The sequence below is a fragment of the Oryctolagus cuniculus genome, chromosome 10, assembly GCF_051225735.1.
Source record: "Oryctolagus cuniculus isolate XC-2025 breed Fujian yellow rabbit chromosome 10, ASM5122573v1, whole genome shotgun sequence".
NCBI classification, from domain to species: domain Eukaryota; kingdom Metazoa; phylum Chordata; class Mammalia; order Lagomorpha; family Leporidae; genus Oryctolagus; species Oryctolagus cuniculus.
In genome coordinates, this window is record NC_142876.1 from 71,292,832 (window position 1) to 71,309,123 (window position 16,292).

At 43.9% G+C, this 16,292-nt stretch overlaps 1 long non-coding RNA gene across 2 annotated transcripts in view; it reads left to right on the forward strand.

Moving 5' to 3' along the window:
- Positions 1–15,153, forward strand: part of LOC103349284 (uncharacterized) — a 75,567-nt gene extending 60,414 nt beyond the window's left edge. The window contains exon 6 of one of the 2 annotated variants that reach the window (XR_011379460.2): positions 14,887–15,153. This is a non-coding gene — a long non-coding RNA (uncharacterized LOC103349284). The remainder of the gene's footprint in view (positions 1–14,886) is intronic. The other variant, XR_016214184.1, reaches the window with a different exon arrangement.
- Positions 15,154–16,292: the final 1,139 nt, after the last annotated feature.

A 16,292-nucleotide genomic window follows, 5' to 3' on the forward strand; every position in this document is an offset into this window, starting at 1 on the left:
TCTTCATAATCTTGGTTTGGGGTGTTTTGTTTATTTGGAGGCATCATAGTGTCATCGTTGATCTTGTTCCCTCGATTTCTGTGTTTGTTACTTGGCATAGTTAATTCTTCTTGCGTCACTGTGCGTTTTTTTATTTTATTTTATACTATGTCCATGTTAAGTGGACTGCCTGCTGTTGGAGGAGCCTTGGAGGCCTGAGATGGGTGCAGGCTGAGAGCTCTGCTTGGTTCTTCCTTGTTAAGGGTGTGCAAAGGTGACACCCTCAGGTTATGCGTGGTAAATCTCTTTTTATTTATGTATTTATTTATTTATTTATTTATTTTATTTATTCAGGGGGTAAGTAACACCGCACGGCACGGCTGGCTGTGCAGAATTGATGGTATTTAGCTTCCAGTCTCTGGCTTCTATCCCCAGAGTCCGTTTAGGCTCTTCTAGACTCCCACTGGGTTGCCTAGGCTACTGAATTGTAGTGACTCAGTTCCTTAGCTCTCCCCGTTGATATGTAAATCCAGAGAGGGGGCCTGCTCTTTGTCTCTTGGGAATTCTTCAAGCCTTGCAGCCTTGCAACCTTTGCAAGGATAGGGGGAAGAGAAACCCGAAGCTTTTTTTTTTCCTTCTTTCAGGTAGTGAGTTTGCTGCACTTTCCGGTCCCCCTCTAGATTCTGACCCCCGTTTCCCCACCAATGTCTCGGGTTATTGAGCTCACCTCCCCTTCCAGCGCCGATGTGTGGACTCGGAGCCCTGGACGTCCCAAATCTCCCCGCTGTTGTCTGTGTGACATGCACTCCCCTTAGAGCACTGGCGCGCAGACCCTGCGGCTTCCGCGGCTCGGTCCCGCGGCTCGGCTTTCGCGCGGTGGGCGACCTTGTTTCACAGTAGGTCCTCCAATTCACAGCCGCTTGATCCAGAAGAGTTTCCTCTGTAGTATTTTCCTGGTTCTTTTTTCTGAGGCTACCGTAACTCCCCTTTTATTAAACTAAATTTTCCCGGACTATCGGTGCGCGCCCTCACTATTCCGCCATCTTGGCTCCGCCTCTCCAGAGCAATAGACTTCTTTGCTACCTTTTCTGCTAGTGTATTTCCTTTGATGGTGACTGCCAGGAGGAGAGCTCAAATCTTTCTGAAGCTTAATGGGAGATATCTATGCATCCAGTGGCCTTTTCTATCCAAATTTCCACAGGTGTCTGTAACACAAGGAGTTTATATTTGTAGTCTTTCTTAGTATTAACCTTAGAGATTTTTTTACAATTATAAGGCTCTGGTCTGTGTTTCACTTTGTAGGGTTGAAGTGAATGCCTTTGCATGTATTACTTGAGTATGATCAACTATGGAATATCATGGCTTTCTAACTCCTTTCAGGAAGCTACTTCCATCACTGTAAATCATTAAACATTAGGATTTTCCAGAGGTTCACCTTGATATGCCTGTTGCTGTAGATGTGCTGTATGATCTATACACAAGAGTTAGCTAGTACCTCAAATGGCAGGAGATAGCTAGATTGAGGACTTTCATGCTGAGTGTTACCTAAGATGACTCTGAAACAGGTACTTAATAAGGCATCCTCCTGTAGAATTCATTATACCTGCTGTGGAGTTTGAGCTTTCAAGTTTTGCCCTGAAATCAACTTGATGGTTCCTTCTACCAGATGCAATGTAACAGCAAAAACGCAGAGTGTCCAGTAGCCACTGAATCCAGTTATCTTGAAAAGTAGGCCCTTATCATAAAAGTGAATCCAATTTTGAGTGAGCATATCCAAAACTATCCCCTGTTTCTCTGCTATACAGAGGAGTTAGCTTGTCTTCATTAGGCATTCCTAGTGCTAGTGCCTATGGTAGTATGTCATTGATCTTTTTGAAAGCTTCATGTTGTCTTACTATCCAATAACATAGGTCTGTGTCAGACTCTTTAAGGCCTCATATAAGGGTCTCACTACTTACCCAAATCCTGATACCCAAATCTTGCAGAAATTTGGTGTTCTCAGGTATGTCCTTCACTGTTTCTTCATCTGTGGTAGTGGCCCTGTTTGTAATATCACTTCCTTTGAATTCAATGAAAGAGGGTTCCTTCCTGTAGTTAGAATATATCCCAGATATTATACTTCCCATTTAAGAACCTGAGATTCGGTTGAGGAATTTCTATATCCTCTTTACCTAAAAATTTCAAGACCTGGATGATATTTTCATCTGAGTCCTCTTTTTAGGGACTGCAAATAATATCATCTACATATTTTAGAATGGCTGCAGTCTTAATTGAAACTCCCTAATAGCCTTTACAAAAGGAATCCTAAATGGGTGAGGTCTGTCTCCCAGTTTTGAGGAAGGACTCTCCAAGTATACTGCTGAGTGACATTTGAGGCAGAATCACCCCATTGAAAGGCAAACGAATGCTAGGATTCTGGTTTTAATGGCATGCAGAAGTCGTCCCTTATGTCTAGGTCTAGAAACTATGAGGTGCCTCCAGGTATCTGGATTATTATAGTGTAGTGACTTGGCACAATAGCGTGAAGTGGAAGAACTGCTCTGTTAATATCTCTGAGATCCTGACCCATTCTGTATTCTCCATTTGGCTTCTATACAGGAAGAACAGGTGTATTCTAAAGTGACTGATAAGGAACAAGGTCTCCGTGATGGAGAAAAATTTCCATGAATGGCAAGTCTCCTTCTAGCCTCTGACCAATGACAGAATGTTTTTTAAGAGGACTGTTAAAGGGACAGCGTGTGTGCTGTGAGGCTATGCCCTAATCCCAGAATTGAGGATCTACTTTATCTTTGTTTTCAGGAGGATCATCCAAGTGGATTCTTGTGTTTGCACTCATTAGTCTGTGAATGATAAGAGCCTATCACTCCAGGCATCTGTCTCACAGATAACAGTTGATGACTTAGGGAGAGAGAGCTCTGGACAGTGAAAATGACAATGTAGCAAAGAATGTAGTGAACAATGCAGCAAAGAATGTAGCAAACAATGCAGCAAACAATGTAGCAATGCCTAGTCAGCCACCCCCCACATACCCGTGGGATGAACTTAGAGGACCTCGAAGACAATAACTCCTGCGAGGTCATCCCATCCGCACCCAGTAAGGATACCCACATTTGTAGCAGTACTCAGGCACCCCAGGCTCTCAGGGCAGCTGCTAGACCCCATCCCACCCACATGTTTGCCGTAAATGTAGGAATGGACGCAAAATTCAGGCCCTGGATTCCAACGCCTGTAAAAAGGCTTCTGCTAACCAAGGGTCGAGGATATGCTTGTGTCTTTCCAGAGAATGCAGGATAGCCCATTTTGATACCAGCCAGAGACATCAAGCCTGCAACTGACAGCCAACCAGAACCAGCTGAACAAGACTGAGAATCCGCCTTGTTGGCAGATGACCTGCCCTATCATCCTACCCTGAGAAACTGCCCATAGCCACATCCATTAATGTTTTGTACCCTACTAGCTCTGATCAGCCATTCAAACGGCCCACAGCCTGTGTGTGGTCATGCCATTCCATTCCTGATAACCATTATCCTCATTCCTTTCCCTATCTGAGCAAGCAATCCTGTGGTCTCTTGATTTGAGCACTGGTTAGTCAATGACGGGTAAGATCCCCTGGGAGACAACCTAAGACAGGCACAGCTGCGTTCGGAGACCACATGGAAACGGGGTCAACAATGGTATGACCAAGAATCATACCTCCCGTTGCTCAAAAATAAACAGAAAGGGGGAAATGTGGTGGAATGAGAAGGCCATGCCAAGATGGCCACTGGCAAGCGAGCGTCAGTTACTCAGGAATGGCTTTGAAACCCACCTGGCAACAGAGCCTGCCTGGCAACAGGCTGTGATTGGTTAGGGAATAAACCGCCCCTTGACTGGATTGGCTGTCTTGGCTATAAAAACTGTTGTAAGAACTGAAATAAATGAGTCTGTGGGCTGCTCACCTCTGGCCTGCTTTCACCCAACTCCCGGGGTCTGTGTGGTGACTCCGTGCCTCTTGCCCCCACCACACTCCTCCTCTCAGAACAAACCCACAGCAACACATTAGCATTAGGGCAAAGACACAGAGGAAAGCAACATGGGAGCGGTACCAACTGATCATATTAAATGCCTGCCAATACAGGATGTGAACATTCAGGTGCCATTGAAAAATACTGAAAAATAAGAATATTTATCTGGCAAACTAAAGGCAGAGTCATTTTTTGAAAGTTTGGTTTGTTGTCACCTCCCATGTCATAGCTCAGGGAGGATAGGTGCCCCACATGAGAATTCAGTACAGAGTATGTCAATCCCATGTAAATTACAAAATTAATATTCTTACTTGCAATATCAAAATTCCCTTGGACTCTTGGCATGAGCCATTCCTATGGGTTGTGGGAGCTGCCTGAGTTCCTTGGCTGAATCATTCCTCAGACAAGGCCTTGAGGGAATTTGAGTCTTCTACCTTTTGGAGGTGAGGACAGTCCCATTTCCAGTCACCTTTTCTTTTACATTGCAGGTGAAGGCTGGGTGGGTTATTCAAGTAGGAAAACTCCTTGCATCAATGTCCTGGCTTCCCATACCTAAACATCCACTTGTGTGCCCTTAAGTCTTAGCAGAATGATACCCCCTGGATTAACTGTTAGGTCACTAGGCACTAGTTATAGTGAGTGCAATGATTGGAGCCTACTTACTGGGCTGCTGTCCACCCTGGAGTAACACTTCCTCCACAGACTTGTATCTGTTTTTAAGCTCCTCAAATGTTATCTCTAACATTTGGTCCATGGGACTCGGGTTCCCAGGTCCAGTTTCTAAATAATGGTAAATCATGGGAATTGATATAGAATTACATATAACTGAAAGTCTTTTCTTAACTTGGAGGACAAAAGGAAGTTATGGTTCTTCATGAGCCCAGTTAAGACTTTAGGTGAGATCTAGCATCCAAGATTGCCTTTTTTTTAGAGGAAAATTGTTTTGTTGGGTGGGGGAAGCCCACTGGGCTGGGGGAGAGGGCAAGAGGGTAAGAGAGAGGGGAAGAATGTAATATATATTAATATATAATAATATATATATCAATATATATATATATAGAGAGAGAAATTTTCAGGAACAGGTCCTATTAAACCTTTGTCTGGGGGGCGGCAGGAAAGTAGGAGCAGTGAATCCCATGGGGGGGCGGTAGAGCTGACACCTGTGGTTGGGCCATGTGATCACATGGCTTCTCAGCATTGGCATTGGGGGATAGAGCTAGGATAGTGTCTGGGGCATAGATTATGCCACAGACGAGACTGTTCCATTTTACTAATATCCCCCTTTTTGTTTTTTTATAAAGCAAGAGTTTTCTGGGATTACATTAGCTTCAAAAGTCCAGGAGTGGTACAGGGATGATGATCTGTCTTTAGAGCTACTTCCTGTTAACATGGAGTGACGAGGTGCTCTCTGTTGCCATGGGGTAATGTCTCAAGGCACTGTCTCCTGGGTGGGGAGCTGAATATATCCCTGTAGCAGCATTTGGTTGACAGCCTGGTTGGTGAAGGCTTTGGTTCATTCCATTATCTTCTGTAACACTTCAACAGATATGGTAGTATAAAAGACAGGGTGAGAATAACAACCAACAATTCTAAGAGTAGCATTTACCAAGTAATAGGATTTCATAGAGGAGAGGAAATGGGGGGAGGTCTCTGGACCCTTGTGAAGACTGTCTGATGGATGTGGTTTGAAGCTTATCCCAACCAAGACTGGGAGAAAGGCCACTCCTCTTTTGTGGGTAGAAGATTCTCTCTGTAGAGAAATTCTGAACAATCATACAACATTAAGTGGGGGAGAGGACCATCAGTGGACACAGTTCAGGGGTAGAGACATTGATGTTAGACTGTGAGATTTACCAATGAATGTGGCCCCATGGACAGAATCAATATTGGAGGGCACCTAAGTAAGCTGCTGTCTAAACATGAATAAGTTTTCCAATTGAGGCCAAGAGAAGCTGACAGAATGGGCCTGATAATCTGCTGAGCTTTAAGGCCTTGCCAGTTAGGAGCCTAGGTCTATCTTTCTCTTCACATAGGGTACATCTAAGGGAGGTGTGAGCCTCCTTGGAAAGGCACCCTGTTGATTTCCATTACCTAGCTGGCCTGGAAGGAGAGCTGGCCAGGCGAATGCTGGTGGCATCTCTAAGAGGAACTTTATAGTTCTGCCTGCAATGTCACTGACCCTACTTAACCATCTCCTCTGCAGTAGTGGTTACTTTCGAAGCTGGGCTGAGTGAACGAGCTTAGAGACAACAAGATCTGTGGCTCTGACCTGAAGTCCTTGGAATCCAGGGCAGTTCTGTTTGCAGTGATTCAACTCTTGGTTGGGAGAGCTGTTCATATGCTGACTTCTGCTGAAGCCCTGACTTTCCACATTGAAAGCCCCTGTAGTGGACTGACCTGTTGGGTCTCTTTGATGGCAGATCACTATACAGAGCAGCCTTAATCAGACTGCCACCTATCTTTACATTGCTACTGATGCCTAGCTTTCTTTTCTTCCTGGATTCATTAAAGCAGACCAGAGGAAGCAAGTCAAGGAGGTGCTGAAGTCCCAGTTAAGACTTGAGGTGAGATCTGGCATCCAAGATTGCCTTCTTGTACCCATGTTAGAGTTTCCCTGTATGTAGCTCTGTATCATAGACATTTCCAGGATTCCCTACAGATTGATCCACATATGTCATCTCCTCCCATATCTCCGATGCCCCTGTCCAGTGCTCTGGTTATTTCTGCAGGCTTTTTACCATAAATTCTAGGGCTTCTGGGACTCTAGGGGGCTCATTGCAACACCTAGGACTCTTGGGCCTCTAGCAGGTTCTAATCCACATCCAGGTCTCTCTAGTTCCTGGTGCTGTAGCCTGTATCCAACCATCCTCAGACACTGGAGCTGAAACACACTTTCAGGTCTCCCAATACATTGGAGCTGTAACTCACATTGGAGGTTCAAGCTGGCGTGGAAATCTTGGGCATGGGAAACACCAAGCCAACACTGGCTAATAGCTACTGAACCATGTACCAGGAATGGGTGTTCTTAGATGTATATTTATCTCTAAATATACAAAGTATATTTAGAGCTGCCTCCATGGACCTATAGACTACAGAGTGATTGACCTGCACTGATGGTGGAGCCAACATTCCACAGGAAATCTGTTGCACCTGCGTTGTGATCTGGGCACTGGCACAATATTCTTAGAAGACAGCACAGCATTGAGGCTTGAGCTGCTGGCTGAGAAGGCAAAGGAGGGTGGCAGTGTAATCAGCTCAAACACACCTCCAACTCAGGCACCACACCTGAAACCTGGGTGCTAAGACCTGCCTGTGGAAGACAGATGTTTACGTTCCATCTCAGGACTCATGGGTGCTTCACCTCATTCTGTTGTCAGCCATTTTATCTCTTTCCATGCCAGGGGGAAATACAAAGGAAGTTACAGAAGCAGACTGAGGGCTGGAATAAAGGATTCAGGTCAGACAAATGAAGGTCAGCATATCTCTGCTGGTCATTTTGCACAGGAAGGCCAGAAAGGACCGTGTTGTCTGAAGGAGAGTATCTGGGAACCTATCAGACCCATTCAAGCAGAAGTGAGGCTCGATTCAGAAGCCAATTTAGGTAGCATTGATGGGGCAGAATTAAGTGAGTAGGGGCGCGGATCTCTTCTCACTTGAGATGCTGTCTTTCAAAGCAAGGAAATTGGAAAAAGAGACTCCCGAGAGTGTAGAGTGAGGGAGCAAAGACTTTGGGACAACATGAATGCTTCTGACTTGGGAAACTGAATGACTGCCCTGTTACTAAGTGGGGATGTTTGGAGCAACAGTGGGTATGGAAGAAGTTGCAGAATGAGCCTGAAATAAGCTGCTAGATGAGGCTTCAACAGGTCTTCTCAGGTGGTTTGACGTGGGTCTGCAGTTCCACATAGGGACCACAGGTATTTAGTGGTTGTTGAAGTTCCAGGACTCTGGGAGTGCACAGTGACAGTGGAGAGTCCAGTGGGCTTCCAAACTACTAATGAAACTCCTCGGGGCTCAGAAAAAGGAAAAAGGTGAGGAAAATATTAGTTTATTAAAAAGAAACAAGAAGCAATTAAACACAACTTCACAAAATATGAAACTTTGAAAAACAGAATTATAAAATCTTCAGCTTTAACAATGCCCATTTTAGGCAACGTGACAACATCTAACACATTGCATTTCCATATGTCTAATATGTGTACTAAGATGTGGCCTCAGGGGTTTCTGAAATATCCAGTGGCTGTGGTCAGAAGAGACATTTTGTCTTAATGAAATTGTAGTTCCAAGCATCCCTACTGCTCTGATTCCTTGCACAACACCTCATATGTTTGTGGAGAAAGTCCACTTGAGCCAACTGGGTCCCAGGCATTCTACTGTACCTTGGCACTGGCATCTCTCTGCCATGTCTGAGTAGTGGTGTTCAGTGGCCTCTCTGGGTAGCAGCAGCCCATACTGTATCCAGGCAGTGTTATCCACATGGCACAACACTGCCCTTCTGGGTTCTGTGTTCCATTTCAAATGTTGACTCATGTGCACAGGCCCACAGGTTTTACCCTGCTACTGAAGCTGTTGGAGATACCATAAGAAAATGGTTTGCCATCATGCTGCAGACTTAGCATGCAGAGGACTAATAATTTGCCCTCTGCTTGCCTTATACCCCTTGTGGCTGTACTTAAGGCCTTCTGCCATCTCTCAGCAGTGGCTTCACTTTGCTGTCTCTGGCCAGTGGCTTATCAGTGCCATCTCTGGGTAGCAGCATTACAAGCTATCTCCAGCCAATTGGCATCCCCATGGCACCACTGCCTTCCTGGCTCTCTCTCTGTCTTCAGACATTCAGCCATGTGTTCAGATTCTCAGCATTGATGCTGGCACTGAAGCTGCTTGAGCCATTGCCAGTAATGAGTTCACCATCCTGTGGCCAACCTAGGAAATAAATGGCTGATGAGTGTACTTCATATTGACCAATCATCTGAAAAGATTGTGGAGTGAGTCAGATACCTCTCCAACTTACATGCCACAGACAAAACCTTCATGTTTCTGTCTCATGAACACAAAAATGCATTAATTTCCATTTAAATATTTAAGAGCAAGAAGTATATCTGAGCATCTCTGCATTATCTGAGAGAGTAGAGACAGGTTCATGATTGGTCAGCATGTAACTGGCTGAGCAAATATCTGACTGTTAACACCGTGTTCCCCTACTTACACCATTACACAAGCAATTACCATCCAGGAACATGAACGGAGGCCGACCCATATTGGCTGAATTACTGACATCGTGGTCCTTTCCTGGGCGCCTTTGTCCTAGCAAGGACAAAACTACCTCCTGCAGCCTTCACTATTTCGTAAGGCTAAGAGGGAAATACACTCTCATCCTAGTAGGAAGCTGTATTAGTTGGAGAAAAACTGTCAAGACTGTGTTCCCTGCCAGTTGAGCTCTCCCTATCTCCAGGGACAGTGATAGAGCAGCCTTCATTATACATGGGCAGAGGGCTAGGGTGAGATTGAGGCTTACACATAATGAGGGGCTGGAATCTCCTAGACTCATTAGCTCTGGCTCCAGATCCATATTGTCATGATCCCCAGGGTACTGATAGGGACATTTGACCCAGGAGGTGATCTCAAAAAGTTTATGGAAAGAGGAAGTAAAACATTAGTTTTGTTTGCACAAAATCATTCTGAAAACTCTGTTGTTTTTTCATGATACGTGCATTTTTCATAAAGTTTTGGAAAACTCCTAGGCATGAATTCAATAATTTCTTTTCAGGGATATTTGAAATATGCTCATTTATGACCCCACAACTCATCTGTCCTACCACGCCTCTACTTCAGAAAGGCAGTTTGAAACTGGAATGAACCAAGACTTAGTAGTCAGATATTCCTTGTCCTTCTGCTACTAGCCACTCAGCTGCATTAACTCCTTTGGGCCTTACTTACCTTAAGATTTTAGGAGAATAGCCATCTTAATAGCATGACTGAGAAAGTAATAAAGGAATGTGGGTCAAGGGCTTGGCATCCAGCTCAGCATGTCTTTAATACAAGGTAGATGGCACTAGGGCGTGGCTCTGAAAATCCTCATCACTTGTGGCATCTCATTGCCCTAGCTAGGTGAATCTCCTCAAAATAACCACTTACTTTCTGTGTTTATGTTCTGTTATCTGCCCTCTGCTCTTTCTCCTCCAAAGCACATTAGAGGTATCCTGCTCCGTGTTCTTTACCTTCTCTGTGACTTGTCCTCTTGTCAGCTTTGTGCTTACAGACCACATTCCATTGAGAAGTTACTTGTACGTCTGGAGGCTCCTACAGTCTGGTCCATCTGGCAGGACTGAAAGTAAAGAACCTGTTCAGAGAAAGGACATCATTACTGATGTCTATGGTTCTAAAAAAGAACTAACAGATGGAGATGAAGATATACAGATATTAATAATATATCTAGGATCATGTCATTGTAGAAAGGGTCCTATAACTATCAGAGGTGACAGTACAGACTGTATGCCAGTCTGTATGTCAGTCTGCCATCATTTTGTATTCCCCTTACTCACCAGGCGAGGTTGCTGGGAATCCACTCCTGTCTGAATTGTGTCTGTACTGTGTTGGCCAGTAGAAAAGGTACAATCTCCAAGATAATATCTGAGAATATGCAGGTCTGGGCCAGGGTATGCACATTGAAGAAGAGAGTCCAGAGGACTAGAAAGAGGGTCTGAGAGGAGGAGTCCGTGCGCAGACAGAGGAGAAGCAGGAACGGGCAGCAAGATAAACAGGGTGGGGAGTGGGTGACTTGGAGTCAACAGAGGCCAGGGTGCACTTAGAAGTCTTGGAGGTCTTGGGAATAGGAATGCAATTGTGGAAAGAGCATTTGGTCAGAGCAAGGAGACAGGCAGGGCAGACAGCTGGAGATTTCTTGTGCTGGAGGACAAGGACAGGCTTAGGTTTGCCAGCATGAGGAGTGAGGTAAGGCAGGCAGGTTGGAAAACAAGAATCTGAAGAAGAAAGAGGGTAAGGCTTGGATTGACGTGGGAAAATTAGAGGTAGCTTTTTCATCATTTTGTGTGAAAATTCTGCTAGATACTCAGCTGGCCAAAGTGAGTCACAATGAGTAACTGGACACATTCCTAGGACTATGGTCACTTTTATCGCATACACTATCCCCCAGGTTATTGCATCACAGAATGCACATTATAGCATGCTGCAAAAAGTGTCCCTACATGGACAATGTTGCAAAAACTGTCCCTACATGAAGGACATCTGTGGGTGAGACTCCATTGTAAAGAACTGATCATCAATGAAAGATGTACTCTTCTCTGAAGGGAGGAGAGAACTTCCACTTTGCTCATAGCCTTGCCTGAAAACTGATGTGTATTTGTGGGTTCAAGAGACTTCCACAGCATAGACATCTCATGTCAAAAGCCTTGGGTGGGCCAGTGCTGTGGCTCACTTGGCTAATCCTCCACCTGTGGTGCTGGCACCCCGGGTTCTAGTCCCATATGGGGTGCAAGATTCAGTCCCGGTTGCTCCTCTTCCAGTCCAGCTCTCTTCTGTCGCCTGGGAGGGCAGTGGAGGATGGCCCAGGTGCTTGGGCCCTGCGCCCGCATGGGAGACTGGGGTGGGAGCGCACTTGGCTCCTGGCTTTGGATCTGCACAGCATACTGGCCGTGGCGTCCATTTGGGGGGTAAGCTATTGGAGAAAGGAAGACCTTTCTCTCTGTCTCTCTCTCACTGTCTAACTCTGCCTGTCAAAAAAAAAAAAAGAGCCTTGGGTGATCCCTGGTATCATACATAAGAGTGTTAATTGTTAAATTAACAACAGGAGTCACTGTGTACTACCTACTCATGCAGAATCTATATCAAAAAGGGAGAGAACAATCCATCATGGGAAGTGGAACACACAGCAGACTCATAGAATGGCAGATGTCCTAAATAGCACTCTGGCCTCAGAATCAGCCCTTAACGCATTCGGATATGGCTGAAGAGCCCATGAGAGTATTTCAGGCATGGAAAGCCAAGACACTCTGTCAAAAAAAAAAAGAAGACCTAAATGAAAAATCTCTGCGAGTGAGATCCCAGTGGAAAGAACAGGCCATCAAAGAAGGAGGTACCTTTCTCTGAAGGGAGGAGAGAACTTCCACTTTGACTATGACCCTGTCGGAATAAGATCGAAGTCGGCGAACTCAAAAGGCTTCCATAGCCCTGGCAACTCATGACTAGAGCCTAGGGAGATTACTGATGCCATAAACAAGAGTGTCAAATTGTTAAGTCAACAACAGGAGTCACTGTGTACTTACTTCTCATGTGGAATCTGTCCTTAGTGTGTTGTCCAATGTCCTGGCCTCAGATCAGTGCAGCACCAGCTGTGGCGGCTATTTGGGGAGTGAACCAATGGAAGGAAGACCTTTCTCTCTGTCTCTCTCTCACTGTCTGTAACTCTGTAGAATAAATAAATAAAAAAATTAAAAAAAAGAAACTATAATGCCTTAGCCTTTGTACCAGTTGTGTAAATCTGTTGAGAATAGGAGGCACACCTAATTCAATGATCTTACATAGCAGATGTTCTGGAAAGATAGTAGGAACATCCCTTCCAATCAGTATTCATTTTATGAAAGTACAAGTGTATTCTGTAACATAAAGTGAGCCTCTCCTAAGTAACTCATTCTTGGATGACTCTGGCATGTATCTTCCATCCCTAGATGCCCCAGAAGACCATAGCAGTCCCAGTCCCAGCTATATATAGGTAGACCTGCAACTTCAGGGGCTGCATCTGAATTTGTGTTTAACATCCCTGGGTTTCTCAGATTTGTCATTAGTGATGTTGTGGGCTGAATCATTCATTATCTTTCGCAGGAGTCTGTCCTGTGCATGATTGGATGTTTAACATTATCTCTGTTTTCTAACCACTGGAAGTCAGAAGTAGCCTTTTCTTTCTCATACACACTCCCCAGCCACTGAAAACCATAAACATGTTGATTTAACCTTTCTCTTTCTTGGTGTCATTATGTACAAGCTCTGCTATCAGTTTCTCCCACACAGCAGTCAGGAGCCTGGTACTTCTGAAATCTAAACCATTTCATCTTACATTAAATGCTCTATTGCTGTGTATTGCCCTTTGTACAGTCCTAGAAACTTATCATTTTGGGCAGGGATGCAGAAAATCGTATTGCCAAGGTCCATTTGAATCCTTATAACATCATTCACAATCCATATAAAAATAAGATAAAATATGGAATCATATTCTATATGAGGTGCCAGCATTGCAGGCAGAGGATTAACCTACTGCACTATAGCATTGGCCCCCAAGTAGGATTTTAAAATTTATCTTTTGTTAATAACTGAGAAGCAGAAAGGGGGAGAGGGAGACACACATCCTATCTGACTGTTCATGCCACAAATGCCTGCTGTAGCCCAGGCTGGACTTGGCAACAGTCCATCCAGGTCTCCCACATGCATGGCCCAGATACAAGTTCTTTTGCCATCACCTGCTGCATCCCAAAATCTGCATTAGTAGGAGGGTGAAGTCTGGTGTCAGAACTGGAGATGTAACTGAAGTAGCTTTCCACTTAGAGTTCAAGCCTCAGTGTGCCCATCAACATGAGGTCCTCATGTTGACCTGACCTCTGGAGCCCTGATTTAATCTGCTGTTGGACTGTACCTCACTCTCCTTCACCTTAACTTGTTTCTTTGCTGCTTCTGGAAATTATCAACATGCTCCTATCTGAAGGATCTTAATATTTGGTTTCTTCTACTTTGAATTCCTGCCTCCTGTTCTCCAAATGATCATCCCCTCTTCCCTTCAGGTATCATCAGATACCATCTTACCAAGGTCATCTTCCAAGATCCCTGGTAGTCATTGTTCAGTAGATATAGCTATGACCTCTCCACATGGCTTCAATCCTAGCCATCTTCCTACCCCATTCTACCTCTAAGCCTTCCTTACCATTTGTCATGCCAAGTCCTGAACTTTTTTGTGTGTATATCCTTTCTTTAACAGAGTGAGGGCAGTGAGTTTTTGCGTTCTTGTCAATGCTTGGAATCCATTCTGTCTAACATAATAGAAACACAATGTATGCTATATGAGAAACTAAATTACAGAAGAATGAAGAAAATGTATTTTAAATTATTGTGATAAATCTGTGACTTGCTCCAAATCTGTGACTAGTCTGGGTGTATATGCCAGCCATTTTCAACCATTGCTTTGTTTTTCTAACTTAAATATAATTTCCATCAAGGACTCCTTGGGGGAATATCTGTAGGGTTTATAAATTTGCAAAGTAAATAAGATATGGAAAGCTATATAAAGTAATTTATGAAGTATGCATACAAGTTGTGTTGGGGTTTGTTAAGACCTAGTTTTGTCACTGAGGAAGGAATGTATTTGAGGATTTGGCAAAAGCAATGACCAGTTGCATGATACAGTTTATTGACAGCAACATACACAGGAGGAACTGAATGTAAGTACACCAGAGAACTAGCAGCATTCCCAGTGCCTGAGTTAGATTCTTACATCAGATTTTTCAAGTTCAGTGGACCCTTTCCCATATTCATTGTGGGTCTCTGTCTGTATCATGCCAATTTGTGTAACAGCTCTGACACATATTGTATGTTTCCTTAGCACCTTAAGTATCCTCCCAGTTTTTCCCTTTCATAATGAAGCAAATTTGGTCAAGAGTTAAAATAACCAACTTGGTAAAATACAGTGTTTGCCCAACTCCCCAGTGCATGGAGCTGGTTGAAATCTGGCTGTGTAATCCTTTTTTACAAGGGCCCAGTTGATGTTATGCGATAGTTGTGACACTTAATATTTTCCAAAGAGCAGGTTGTAGTGGTTTAGAGGCTGGTGATGTAGCACATTATTCAAAGCTTCTACCTGCGGCATTGCATCCCATATGGGCACTGGTTCATGTCTCCACAGCTCCTCTTCCAATCCAGTTCTTTGCTATGGCCTAAGAAAGCAATAGAAGTTGGCCCAAGAGCTTGTGCCCCTACACCCATGTGGGATACCCAGAAGAAGCTCCTAGCTCCTGACTTGAGATCAGCCCAGCTCTGGCTTTGCAGCCATTTGAGGAGTGAACCAGCCAATAGAAGACCTTTTTCTCTGTCTCTTCCTCACTCTTTCTTTGTAATTCTACCTCTCAAATAAATAAATAAATAAATTCTTATTTCGATAAATAAAATAAACTGTAGTGGTTTCACTGTGGTGCTGTTATAAAGAGATTGTAGACACTTGGAATAATGGATTGGAAAGGTTGTAACTGAGAGTGCAGGTTCACTATCTCACTGTTCTACTTCCAATCCACCTCCCTGCTAATGCACACTCAAAAATGTCCAAAATCTTGGTCCACTGCCAGCCACATGGAAGATCTGAATGGAGTTTCAGACTCTTGGCTTTGTCCTGGCCCACGCTGACTGTTGCAGTCCATTGGTGAATGAGCCAGCAGGTAGAAAATATAGTCTCTCTGTCTCTTCCTTTCTCTGTGTCACTATGCTTTTCAAATAAATAAGAATGAAATAATGGAAAATAGAATGTATCTGTTCATATGTCTGTGTTACAGGTACAGACAGATTGTTCAGAAGGCGTAGTAGGAATAAGCACTTAATGATTAATGCTATTAAGAAATATCAAAAAGATCAGTACTTCTCCCTGCTAAGGATATATAGAAACAGGAGTATCATGTGCTTTAGAGTTAATTTAAAACCTAGTACTTTCATGCTTTATTAATTGCTTTGGAACTATTATACTTAAGATTTTGATTGGGTGTGCTGTGTAAGATGTGCCTTCTAAAATGAAGTTAGAAAATACCAACCTTATTTTGCATTTTAAACTTATTTTCAAAATGGGATTGAGCTGATCAAAGTCCTTCTTCACTCACAAGTTTCTCTGATAAACCTGGTTATTTCAAGAGTGATTAGAAATGCATCATGTGGGGGCATGAATGCAAGAGATAAAGTCCAGCAGATGAAGGAGGGATTAGTAGTGATTTTGTTTGGTTCTGTGAAGTGTAGTGGATCACCAGCTCATGGGTATGCTGGCGGTACTCCACTAGTGTAGTGGATCACCAGCTCATGGGTCTGCTGGTAGTACTCTACCAGGAGTAGAGAGAGTGCAGTGGCTGCCTGTGGTCAAGGCTTACAGTGCCAGATCATGAGTCTTTCCACACATATCAATCTTAGATGATTAAAATAAGGTAATTGAAATATCTGATACGCTGTGGGTTTTTAGTTATTGTGGAATTCTTACAGTATGATGATTAAGGGTATAGATCAATCTTCAAAACCAGTTTGCCTGTGCCCTCTGAACAGTAGGAGTTTCATCTACCA